The 13,816-nt window shown below is 39.0% G+C and overlaps 1 long non-coding RNA gene across 1 annotated transcript; it reads left to right on the top strand.

Moving 5' to 3' along the window:
- Positions 1–8,960: 8,960 nt before the first annotated feature.
- LOC135297908 (uncharacterized) lies at positions 8,961–12,647 on the top strand. The gene is made up of 3 exons (XR_010359837.1): positions 8,961–9,592; positions 10,848–10,874; positions 10,954–12,647. It is a non-coding gene; the product is annotated as an uncharacterized LOC135297908 (long non-coding RNA).
- The last annotated feature ends 1,169 nt before the right edge of the window (positions 12,648–13,816 follow it).

Here is a 13,816-nt window from a genome sequence, read left to right as displayed (position 1 = left end):
CACAGTGCAAGGCCCAGTGCCAGGGTTGTACCCCAGTGTCACAGTGCAAGGCCCAGTGCCAGGGTTGTACCCCAGTGTCACAGTGCAAGGCGCAGTGCCAGAGCCATGCCCCAGTGTCACAGTGCAAGGCCCAGTGCCTGAACCATTTCCCAGCGTCACAGTGCAAGGCCCAGTGCCAGAGCCGTGCCCCAGTGTCACAGTGCAAGGCCCAGTGCCAGAGCCATGCCCCAGTGTCACAGTGCAAGGCCCAGTGCCAGAGCCGTGCCCCAGTGTCACAGTGCAAGGCCCAGTGCCAGGGTTGTACCCCAGTGTCACAGTGCAAGGCCCAGTGCCAGAGCCATGCCCCAGTGTCACAGTGCAAGACCCAGTGCCTGAACCATTTCCCAGTGTCACAATGCAAGGCCAGCAGCTGCCACACGCACACCCCGCCATGGGCACAGCGTCATCACTCCAAGGCTGCCCTGTGCTCCAGCTCTTCTGTGGTTGTGAACGCAGCACCAGGAGTCCAAGGCCTCCTTCTGCCAAAACTCTTACACTGCAGTTTGAAACCAGTTACAAAGGCCCTCACTTCTGCCAAGGAGATTTAAATAAGGATGAGTGAAGAAACTTAGGAAGGGTGTGATTTTGAGTATCTTGCTCAAACATGCTGTAAAACCGGTCTTCAGAAAAAGTAGAAATGCCATAAAAAAAATGTTTCACTGTATAAGACTTGGCAGCTTTTCCTCAGCTCCTCCAGCAGCCTTTTTTCCCCCCTTTTTTCCTCTGGCAGTGAGCCTTAAAAAGATCTCAAAGACATTTATATGCTGACCAAAGAAACTCTTTCTATAAACAAGCAAAGAAGGGTTTATATTAAATGTATGTTGTTTATCATTGCCATTGTTGCAGTATATTAAGATAACAGGCGAGACGAAACATTGACAGCTCCTAAAGCCACTGAATAAACCTAAACCTGCACGTAAGTTGCTGCCTGGGGCTCCTTAAAACTACTGCCTTGGTTTTCCTCCTGCCTATGCTTGTTGATTTCTATCAAAACGAGTTAGAAAGCAACTCATCTTGCCTATATAATTCCATGCACACTTCCTCTCACCTCCAAACGGGAAGGTCAGTTTCTGGACAAACTTTGTTTCTACAGCTTTGAAAGAGTCTGTTGTGTTTCACTCTGTTATGAGTGGTGTAATTATCAGTAATTATTGGGAAATGAGCAGGAGTCAGAGGCAATTCCAGAGCCACCCAGAATAAACTGTGCATTGTTGCAGGATTGCAGCATGGCTGTTTTACAGAATTAACATTCTGAAATAGTTGGAAGTGACAGTTTCCTTTTCAGGGAGGGAAGAGGGCAAAGAGCTAAGCTGTTGCTTTAAGGTTAATCTTTACGTTTGGGAAGAAGTTTGAGCTGGAGACCATAAAGGCATGGAACAGTTCCCTGTGTAGTCCATTTTTCCTTTTAAGTGAATCTTGGGTAGGTGCTTTCTCTGTGGCCAGAGAAAGACTTTAAATGTCAGAACAGGTGGAAAAACTTCTTATAAGACATGTAAAGGCAATCAATGATATTTCCTCTAAAGAATACCAAATCATAAAGAAAATGACAAATAATTATATTATTTGCTTTTAAATGACAGCCTTTGAAAGATGAGGATCTTAGAATAACTGACTTAGTCACATTTTAAAATAGTCCTAATGCCCTTTTCTTTTCAAGTAAATTAATAAATAAATGTCATGTTGCATGAGTTCAATTAATTGTGAGATAATGAGGACTGTAGAGCAGAGACCTTGATGGGTCACTGATTGCTAATGGACTACAGATTCTTGTAGGTCACGAGTTCATTGCCAAGCTGTGTTTAAAGATTTGCCTTTTTTCCATTTATTTATTTCCCTTTAAAAACTGCTTAATTGCAAAATGAAAGTGGCTTCATGATCTGAATGTAGACATGAGTGTCCATATCCAGACTGTGGTGGATAATGGTTGTGAAGCCTCAAAAGAAGTCACACTTCTCAGAACATCTGGCAGAACAAAATTCCTCTGCCACGAGGATCCATCCCAGGTCAGCAGTACCACCTGATGGCAGTGACTGAACAGTTCTGGAGATGCTGTGTGTACAAAGGGGAACCTGGAAGGTCTGTGGAAGGTTGCACTGGTTTCTTCCTTCATTACCACTTTTCTGCTGTTTCCTCAATGCTGACTCTGAGATGTGACTGAATAATTTAATTCTGTGGTGGTAGATGCAAATGAAGCAGGACAGATGTTTGGCTCCTGTGTCAGTGTGACTATGGAGAAGATGGCTACATTACTACTACTGAATGAAGTTCTGATTTCCACGTGCAAGGTCTCTACCTCTCATCTACCCACAGAAAACACATAGATGACAGAAAAGAGAAAGACAAATGTGAAAAATATAAAGATGTATATCCAGATGTGCACATGAATGCCACAGGCTACAGGAAGCAGCTATAGAGCAGCACAGCATTGCCTTGTGGACCAGATGCCCAGACTGGGATGAAGAGAGAGCAGAAGAGCTGAGGTGAGGAATGAATGACAAGGAAGAAACTGTTTTGTATTAATCTATAGCAACATCAACTGTACAGACTGTTCACAACTGTCTGACACAGGCTCTTAACAGAGTAGTGCTCCTGGGGTTTAGTGCACAAGGAAAGATGTAAAAAAGTTTAAGGTTCCACTGAATCTGGAGCTGGTTTTGCTGTTCTCACACTGTTAGATATGCATAAAACCAGCTGTCTGGCTTAAACTAATCCCAGTTGTAGTCAAGTCTGTTTCCTGATAAAACATGTATATCTAAATAAATATCTATTTCCCTTTAAGTTCATACATTTAAATTCAAAGCCTATTTGTTCATATGGATAAGAAGAATATGCATAATTGAAAGAGAGTCCATTAGAAGCATGGAGAAGAAACAAAGGATGTAAATTTGGTGATTCAAAGGTGAATTATTAATATCATGTATTAATACCAGACATAACACAGACAGACACTGACCAATGCAGGTCCAATAGCCTTTAAAAATTATATCTTCTACTTTTTCTACTCCAATCTTAAGCTATCCTAGTTCTGGAAACAGTCACCTGTGCTAAATTGTTAGTGGGTTTGCAATAAGAACAATAAAGAAAAGAATACCTTAGTGAGTATTTGTCCTTGGGATTGCAGAGAATAGCACTCCACTTCCACTTGCAGCATTTATTTTTCTCCTTTGAATGGGTGCTAGGTACAAGTGCGTGACAGTACATCCTACTGACCCTGCAAACAGACAGAAAGCAAAACATTAAAAAATACCAATTCTGCTTGTTATGTGTGCCAGCTTCCTTTTACCAACGCAATTTTGTAAGGGAAACTTTAAAATGTATTTGTGACTTAAAGTACATAAAAGCTTCATTGAGTTTTCTTCTGCATTACTGTAAAATATGCTTTTCATTTCTCAGTTACTCTGCCCTTCTTCCTCCATTCAAAATATAAAAAGAATTGCCAAAAGCAGCCAAATCTTGCACTAAAGCACAATCATTGCTTTCATAATGTCTTCTGTCCTATTAAGCATCTAGTTGTGATGCACTTACTTCAAGTTTTACTGGGAATACTGTAGAATACTTGGCTTTGGCCAAAGATGTCATTCCACTTCAGCAATGTGGAGTTAAATGACTCACAAAGCAGGAGTTACCTGGAGTGTACATATGGAAGTTAATTTCAATATACTGACAGCACTGGTCATTGAAAGTTTCTCCTAAATGATTGTTCAGCTCAAGAGAAATACAGCTATTTCTTTTAGCTGAAAATATGTCAAGATGTTATTTTGGAAAGAAATTCCTGACACAGCTTCACTGCTTGCAAAATTAGTGTCACTGCACTTGTCAGAAGTTCCCCTATAAATCTGAGCTGTGAGACCTTGAGTAACTTGTGAATAGGATAAAATGCTGTGTGGAACAAAATGATAATACTTCAGTCATATCTGGTTTTGAAATAGTATTTTAAGTGCAGATATACAAGTAAGGGGAATGAAGGCACCTTGGACTGTGAAGATATTTTTGTCTTCTCTTCCAGAAGCAGCTAAACATTAAAATGGCTAATGTTTAACATTTAATACACTTTAGTTGCAACTAGATCAACACAAATGTTAATAAAATAAAAGAACCAGCCCACCACCTCCCCAAACCAAACCAGAATGGTATAAATAATTTAGAAAGTTTTAAAATGAGAAATATTAGATTGTCATGAACCAGACTAAGAGATTTGTGACCATGGGATATTGAAATGTGAGAAATTTTATCTATATCTGTGTTTCTCTGAGATACAATTAGTAATGTCCATGTTACCCCTCGTAGTTGCCAATTCTACTTGCATGTGCAGTTTTTAGAACCAGTGATATCTATACTGCATGTGCAGTATTTCTAGAACCAGTGATAGAATTTGGCTGAGATATATACTAAACCATTTCCAAAATCTCCACAAGTAATGAAAAGTACAAATGGAGGAAAGCTCAAGTTGTTCCAATAACTTTCCTGAAATCGTAGTCTTCCAGAGTGACATTACATGAAGAAATTTTTTTAATATCTGATTAGACAGATAGGCAAGTGTTAGACTCTAAGTAAAAAAAGTTGCCAACCATAGGCCAGACCAGTTTTCTCCCGTGTGAATAAGAAAGCGGTGCTTACCCCTTTTGGCAGTAAGATCAGAGGAATGGTGGTCTTCTGTGAAAAGATTTTCCCTCAGGACATAGTCCTAGGATTGTGATGTGGCAATAATTTTCTAATTGCTACTAACTGCTCCTTAAGGGCTGGATTGTAATGGAAGCCTTTGCCTTTGCTTTAACATGAATCAGCTGAATCAGAACTTTTACTCCTGGTGGGGAGTTTAAGACCAGGATTTAAGGTTTAAAGACTTTTTTTCCTGGAAACACTTGGTCTGGAATGCTTGTGTGTTTAAAATGAAAGGAGGCTGCTAAAAGCAGTTTCAAAGCCTTAACATTCCTCTTACAAACTGCATTTACAATAAATTCTTAGAAATTCATTATTCTTACAATAAACTTTTAGCTTGAAGCAAATTGTTCTATAATTATCTGTATCAGGGTTTGTGTGTTGTCCTCTAAAGCATCTGTTCCTGGGTATTGCCCAAGGCGATGCTGTTAAGGACTGCAGATCTGACCCTGGATGCAAATCCCTGGATAGCCAACCAGCTGGGTAACAGCCGCTGAAGGCCTGCTCCAGCCTCCTTCCCTCTCTCTCACAGCAGAATTAGTCACCACGCTGGGTCAGGTTAGCCCTGGATTTGTTCAGCTGGGTCTTGGTAAACTAGACAGAGAAGCTACTCTCTGGGTAATCTGTTCCCTCACTGTCGTACTCTCCAAGTAAAGAGTATGTGGTTTTCCTGGTGCACAGCCCAACCCTCCCAAACTGCAGCATGTAAGTCTTGTGCCTTATCAACCCCTCCCACCAAGAAAAGTTCAGCTCTATCACATTTGCAGCTCCAGATTGTTGGCTTGGGTTAGGTTGCCTCAGTTTCCATTTATGACGGACTTAAGGAGCCAAACATCATCAAATTTTGCTCACAAGTCCTCAATCATAGTAGTTGTCATTTGTCTGCTGGACCATGTAATTTGTGAACACCCTTTTTGAACTAGGTGACCCATAACACCCATTCCAAGAGCAGCCTCAGCACCAATGGCTAGTGGGGTTACCACCTCCTCTTTATTACCTAGCCACTGCACTCCTTCAGATGTAGCCAAATAAGAAGTTTCCTTATGATAGAACACATTGTTGGCTGTATCCAGTGTGCCACTTGCCATTGGAGTGGCAGGTGTCATTCTCAGCAGGGCCAATATTCCTGGCCTGCACTGATGCAGGTGGTTATCCTGCTCTTTGTTGACTGTCCTGACTAATTTCTGTGCTCTGAGTAACCAATATTTCTTTAATCTCTTTCTATTTTTCACACAAAATAGGTATTTGCTACTATGGCATTTTTGTGGATACTTTTAAAAATCTTTTGATGGTGTCAAAATTCTTAAGAGAGAATTTGGTGTGAAAAAAGTAAGCATGTCTTTCTGTGACATTAGACTTAAAAATACATATCAGATGTATATTGTTCAAGTTTCCAGAGAAATAAAGGCAGAGTTAATGTATTGATTTATTAAAATGCTGCCATTTTACCAAGAAAGAGCTACCTGATTACACTCAGCTGGAACTGAGCTTGATCAGATTTTAGGGGGGCAGTAGATAGGGACATGTTTCCACCTCTGTTTTGTTCTCCTGTGTAGCCAGTGGCTGTAATTGGTTAAAAGCAATTTATAATTAATCAACACAATTATAATTTATAATACAATAAATAATTGTGTTGACTCCCAGAATTTATATATCCTGTTAGAAGTGATCATGTTTTTCATTCACAAAATGTGAATATTCATAATTTATTTTGTAATCTATGGTTACATATTCCCTGAAAAAAAAATTCAATATTAAATAAAACTTTCACTTTTTTCAACATTGTCTTGTGTGCTTAGATAAAGTAAAGCAAAACAAATGTAAAGTTTTCTATTGATAAAATTAAGAACATTAAAATAACCACTTAATGTGTATTGTTGACTGCATTTTACAGTATTTGACACACTACATAATAACAATACAATCATCAAGGCTGAGTTACTCTTTCCATAAACTATGTATTTTAGCAGCTCTGTACTTTTATCATTGCATGGATGTGGAGGCTCTAGCCTTATTTTGAAATGTTTTCTCATCCGGAAGTTTCAGTAGTATTAGAAAAGCTTTTACAGAGGAAAGCATAAAGGACTTGCAATAGCTAGCAAGCATGACATCATTAAAAAGCAATGAATGTTAGGAATATTCCTGTTCTAATCCAGGCCACACATCCTGCTGCCCTGGAAGACTGCCAAGCTCAACATCCTTTTAGGGTTACAGGGCAGGCTGTGGCCTTTCACAGTTTGCTTTAGAAATCTCTGCATGTGGAATATTCACTGTCAGGCATTACAATAAAATCTAAAATTACTCCATCAGAGGGCTGGTGTTCCACCCTTCCTGCATTCTTCCCTGACAGTGAAATTGCCCAAAAAGAGCTCTATTGCATTTCATAGATTTATGTGATAGACTGTGTACAGAGATGATGGGGGATGATTTTGCACATAGGTTCAACAGCATGTTCCACTTGAGAAAAAAAAATATTTAGACTGCTTAAAAATATGTTATGATAATATTCTTTTTAGTTCCATTGCATGAGCTCATTAGGGTTCAGTTTTGTAGGCTTTTATCTGTATTTTCAGTGAATGTTTCAGATGACCAGAGGAAAAATGATTATTCCTTTATTTTACACAGCATGGCTGTCACATCAGCTATACAGAGTATTGCTCTCTGGGGCCAGGCACTCTGCCACGCTAAATCCTTTTACACCATTCCTTTGGGGGAAAAGGGAACAGAAAGCTGCAGCAAAATGAAGAGTGAAAGACTCCTGAAGTATTAGTGTTACTTATCTGACAAAAAAAATGAGAAGCATACGTGATTTCAGGATGCTGCTGTATTATTCCCAGTTAATGTCCTAAGCAGCATTCACAGGAGATAATCTTACTGTCAGCACCCAGTTTAGACAATGAAGTAAGATTATAGTGGGGATACATAGTCTGTCATTTGTATGAGAATTTAAGGTGCTTAAAGAGTAACTTGGGGAAAATATTATTTCTCTGACCAGCTAGTGGAAAGAGACAGGTTTCGGCAGCCCTCACAATGAGCTCTTTTCTTTTTAAACATGGATAGTAGCTACTGTTTGGTTTTCTGGATTGACTGCACAGGGAATATATGTATGTGTTTTAAAGTGTTCACTAGGGGCCTTAAATTCAGGTGTGTTACTGGTGCTTCAGCCAGGTGATTTGATAGTATCAAATTTCCTTTGATATTTCCTTCAGCCTTTCTTCCTAGGCTTCCCAAACCACTTGTGAATTTTCCCTTATAAAGCACTCAAATTTTAGTTGTGCTCTGAATCCTCCAATAATATCAATCATGGTCATCTGAAAAAATGTGGGAATTGAGAGAAGGAGGCTACAGTCTTTTGTAGCACTTTAAAACACATAATATTTCATAAGAAGCCTGGATTAATAAGTTCCTAACCTTCATGCCATACTCCTGCACCAGCTGAACCAACATTTACTACTCCTCTGTATAAAGTTATGCAGCAAGTTAACAGGTGAAATTATCCAGTTAAATATATTTACTCCCCCTTTTTTCACAGATTGACCTGTGATCTATTTTGCACCATGGTTTCACAAAGGGTTGGGTCACCACAGATCAGGAGTTATTCCTTAGTTACTATGCTTTCATTTTCTAAAGAGAAATTATTATTTACACTTAGACTGAAATATATTACAGGATATCATACAGGAAAGCAAGATTTCATGCTCAGAATTCTTTACTAAGTATTAAGTAAAGAAACAAAAAACTATGTTTAGAAAAACTGTACAGCATTTTTATGTCAAAATCAGTCCCCATAAACTGGATGATTGTCTGGAAGAAAAGAAGTTATCCATAAATAGCCTTACTGAAAAAGACAGCAGCAACTGATGATTTATAAGAAATAGAGGCACTTTCCAGTCAAGACAATCCCAGAGAGAAAAGATGAGGGAAACACAGACACTCTGAAGTGTATTGTTACAATGGTAATCATATCAACTCTTTGTCTTGCTGGTTTGTAACTGTTATTCTGTGTAACAGGAAAGGAAGTATAGTACAAAAACAGTCTCAGGATTTGTCTATGATTCTCATTTCATGTTGAATCTATCCCTTTGCTTGGCTGCAGAATATATAAGACATTAAAAAAAACTGTGGCAACAAAAGTTCCTGGAAGCCTGCACCCTCTTTACATTATGGTATAATGTTCTCTGATACTCAATGTCAGAAACCTTGAGAAGTGCAGAGTTGTCTAGAGATGAAGCATGACACACTGCTCTCCTCTGGCTCCTTTATATCTGATAACCAGATATCTGATGACCTTCCTCCTGGAAGATCCACATCTTCCTTGACAATGAGTTTTTACTGCAGGAGCTGTCCCCACTTCCCTTTCAAAGCTGGTCAAAGTAACACGAGCTTTTAAAGGGTTCAAGGAAATCTAGACAATACTATATGTGGGAGCAAGAGTGAGACTAAATTCATCATCCATTGCCATTGCTAACTGCAGTCTTGAGGCCAAAATCAGGGCTTCATGGTTCCAAGTACCCTGAAGGCAGCTGAAAAACTCTGACTGTGATTTGACCATGCACACCCAGGTGACTCCAGTCTGCCCACCCACACCTTCATACCCAGCTCCAGCACTGGGAGCATTGATGAACCTGTTGCCTCACAAACTCAGCTGTTACACCATGACTGCAGCCTCAGACTCTTAAAAGAGACAGACCCATAGCTATGTTGTCTTTAGATTCTGAAGGCATTCCCATGTACCCCTAAGTGTTGTTGCAGTGTACCTCACTGCCCTGCTAAGAGTCCCTGCAAAGGCCCCACAACCACAAGAGACACAGAAACAGAGCCCAGGGAGCATTTTGGCTATGTGCCCCTGTCTGGAGCACACTCATGTTGCAGGAAATCATGTAAAAACAGTGAGGTATGCAAGCAGGGTAAAGTCTGGTAGTGGGGTATAAGGACAAATATTCCTCAGGCTGTGTGACCATAAACCATTCCTGTACTAAATCGTGATTCCACTGTTCTCTATTTCCCTTATTTCCCTGCTTCCTTGTCCCTCTCAACCTTGACTTCAAATGTCAGTTTGTAGGACTGGAAAACATATGGTTTTCCATACTCTACATGGTGCTGCATGACTCCAGAGTCAGTAGGACTACATTCATGCAAATCAGTTATAATTACTGGAGCCGTTCTCTGGACCTGTGGTCAACAGCTCAAGCCTGGCAGCTTCCATATAACTGAGCAATTTGGCCCTTTGAAAGCACGTGTTCTTATCCAGATTGTCTGTTGTGAGTGATCCCTCACTACAATAACTCATACACACTGAGTGCTGACTTGGGCCAATTTTGCAAGGGATCATTCAAATATAATAGTTAAAGACAAATCCAGAATTGTAATTAAACATAGATAATGCAATTATTTTTCCTGAAGAAGTATCTTCTTAGAGGTTATGATTATGAAGGCTTTCAAATCCAGTTGAGCAGCCATAAATTTATATAAGCCAAACATCTCACTGGATCTTTGCAACTCCTGGAGAACTGTGATGCTGACCTTAAAGGAGTAACACGTTAAATGGTTTTAATATGACTTAGAACTAAAATTAAAAGAGGTGGATATACCCACAGCTCAGTTATCTGTAAGTTTCATATTCCACTGTATCCATGGGACAGTCCCAACAAAAAGGCTGTGTTTTAAGAATCATAAAGAGATATTTCCCTTAAGTATTGCACTTCAGAAGAAGTATGCCCCTCCTTTCCATGTGTGGTATTTCCTGGAGAAAGCCTGTCTGCTCTGCTTGATATAGCTCTTAGTGCTTTATCCACATGGAAGGCCAGACCTGACATTTATTTAACTGAGAATAGTGGTGCTTATTCCTTGTATACTTTGGAAATGCTCAGGGAAGAAACTTTATATGTAAAGTTTAGAGATTTGGCATTATTTCTTAATTCTTCAAGTATTTAATCTCTTCAGTTAAAGAAGAAAAAATATTACCACTTAAGCCTCCAATAATATATGACATTTTTATTAAACTAATTTCCCTCCTTGCCAGTATCCCATGAAGAATTTTGAATGAGAACCTTTGTAAAGCTCTAATGTTTGATAATATTTTATTTCCTTCTCTTGCACTTAGACGAATTAAAAGGCGTTTATAACTCTGTACCTTTTGCTATTAACAGTGCTTTCTTGAGCTCTTGGAAAATTTGGTAAGTTTGTCTCTTGTTCTGTGTATCCAATAGTTCAAAAGACTTTGCTAAATTAAAGGAAGGACTCATGCCTTTACAGATATGGCAGCTCTTGCAGGTTCCTTGCAGTGTTGCACACCAAAATATTCCTGGAGAGATTTGTGTCTTAATGTTTATGGAAAAAGAGAGGAAAGCTGTTGATGCACTGCTCCATGTGGCACAGACGTGGAAAGGGAAAAATGAAGTGGAGTTGGCATAAGCAATGGACCTAACCAGCTACAGAATTTTAAGGAACAAAGGAGAAAAATACATTTTCAATATATTTTTTTGTGCATGTTGGGTTTTTTCAAGCACTCTCTAAGGAAAGGCAGAAGATGCTACCTTTTTCATGACACATGAGTGAGGAGAGATGTGTTGTCAGTAATGTCAGTTTCCATAACTTTTCTGTAGAAATAATTAATCTGGAAATTATTGTATATTGCAAATAGTAACTCAGTCCTTATTTGTTCTTTTTTACTGATTAGTCTTTCTCCTCTGAGATAAGGAGTGTTGTGGAGTGCTAGTGTGATAGTTGGTGCATTCTTCATGAGTTGTGCAAGAATGCAATTGTGATAAATATTAAATCAGATATCCCAGAACTTCACATGGAATTGAAGGCCAGATTATTGGAATTAGAGTTTAAAGAAATTTGAAATATTTTGCTCCTGTGCTAATAGGACTGCAACATTTTAGAATAAACCAGTATCCTTCAGCATCATGATTTTACCCTGGCCAACAGCTCAGCCCCATGCTGCCACTACCCTGCAGTGAGATGAGGGAGAGAATCTGAAGTGTAAAAGTGAGAAAACTCATGGCTTGAGATTAAAACAGTTGAATGTTAAAGCAAAATTGTTGCACTCCATTAAAGCAAAAAAGGGAATTGATTCAGGATTTTCCAAGAGCAGGAAGGTGTTCAGCCATGCCCAGGAAAGCAGAGCTGAATGATGCCTGGCAGTGACTTGGGAAGACAAACACCATCACTGCAAATGTGCTCCCTTCCTTCTTCTTTTCCCAGCTTTATATGCTGAGCATGACATCACATGGTCTGGGATGTCCCCATGGTCAGTTGGGGTCACTGTCCTGGCTGTGTCTGCCTCCCACCTCCTTGTGCACCCCCAGCCTCCTCTCTGGTGGGATGAGTTAAAGGACAGAAAATGCTATGTAAGCATCAAGGCTATTTTTGTTATTGTTATTTAGCAATAAACACACCTCTGTTTTTAAGACTGTTTTCATAACAAATCCAAATATTACCCTATGCAACTCCTATGAAGAAAATTAATTATCCCATCCAAAACTAGACCATGTGGCTTCTGATGTTAGAAATATGGGTAGAGGTTTCTCAGACCATTGCCCTAAGTTGTTGGAACAGAAGATATCTGAATGAAATAGTAATTTCCAATAGATCTTTACTTGAAGTATTTCTACCAATTTTTATCCCTGCCACAGAGCTTGCCTAGCAAGTTACCTAAGCTGAACTTTTCTTTTTTGTTCATTAATTACACAGTCCTCCTTTTTTAGAATGTACATTTTTAGACTTTTATGCCTTGTTTGCAGAACTGCTGAGTACTCACAGCTGCTGCTTGAGCCATTGTATTCTGAACATATGAAATGAGTGTTGATGCAAAATAATATAGCACAGCCTAAACTGGCACTAAGTTGTAGAGGCAACACAGAATGACAAGTTAACAAAACCACAGGGGAAATGTCAATGGTTGGGAAATGATGCAAACAGGAAAAAGAAAAAGAAAAAGAAAACAGGTATTATAACTATGCACATAAAATAAAAATTTCTTAATTAATCATCACTACTTAGAAAAGAACTCTGGAAGATTTCACTAAATACACTAAAAAGTGTACACTCTGGAAGAGTTTGAGTCTCTGTGATAGTCTAAAGACATGGGAGGAAATGGGAGGAAAAGAACTAAGAAAAAATACTGCAGCGTCTCAAACTGAATCTGAGCAACCTCTTGTATTTTGAATATTATTTTGAAAGGGATTTTTGGTCTGATACCATTTAGCCATTTCTTAAGTATTTTAGAAAAATCTCTGAAAACTCTGATATGTGATACATCAGACTGGGAACTAACTGAACATTACTGGAAAATGTGGATGTTCATGTTCATGTCTAATGATCACATCAGTAAAATTGGCATGAGCCCTCCTTCAGCTCATTCAGAACTGGAAACACAAGTCACAGACTGTGCAGTAACTTTGTATTTTATGCAAATAAATTAAAGAAGATCAAGACACAGACTTTCATGTTTGCATACCAGCCACACTCTCATTTAATTGTTAACATGCTTCTGGTCATGCTTTTGACTGAACACACAGAACTCTTGTCACAAATGCCCAGGACACCCTTGCAGGACAGCAAACATTGCATGTGATTGTGTCTGTATCCAAGACACTTTAAGGATGAGGTGATTCTGCTCTGCCAGAAGGGAAGTTCAGTTTTCTGGATGCAGTTGTCCCATTCTACTTGCTCTCAGCTTCGGAAAACAGACCCTGGCTTCTTTTATTTATTAGGATATATATATAGCCTATGAAGATGAGTGCTGTAGGAAAGTCTAATAGATAATATATCTGTCTTCAGAGCAGGATTTGAATAATGTATAGAAAATAAATGCACATACATACACTGGAAGGAGGGAATAAAATAAAGTCGTGTGTGTAGATCTCTTCTACAAGCAATCATCATCTGTCATGTGTAATGAGGTAGAGGTCCCAGAGAGGAAGAATGTTAACATATAATTCATGGTTATATCATAATCATCTCCAAAGTAGAGGGATTGGGATGTTCTAGACAAATGTCACATTTCAGTACAGTTTATTTTCCTGTCAATACTGACACTTAAAATATGTTTGTGTGTGTTTTTGATGTGAGTTTTGCTCTATAAAAATATGCATGCACATAGTCTTTACAG

The sequence above is a fragment of the Passer domesticus genome, chromosome 3 (genome assembly GCF_036417665.1).
Source record: "Passer domesticus isolate bPasDom1 chromosome 3, bPasDom1.hap1, whole genome shotgun sequence".
Classification (NCBI taxonomy): Eukaryota; Metazoa; Chordata; class Aves; order Passeriformes; family Passeridae; genus Passer; species Passer domesticus.
Note: the sequence above shows the minus strand (reverse complement) of the source record. Positions and strands in the feature narration are given on the sequence as shown.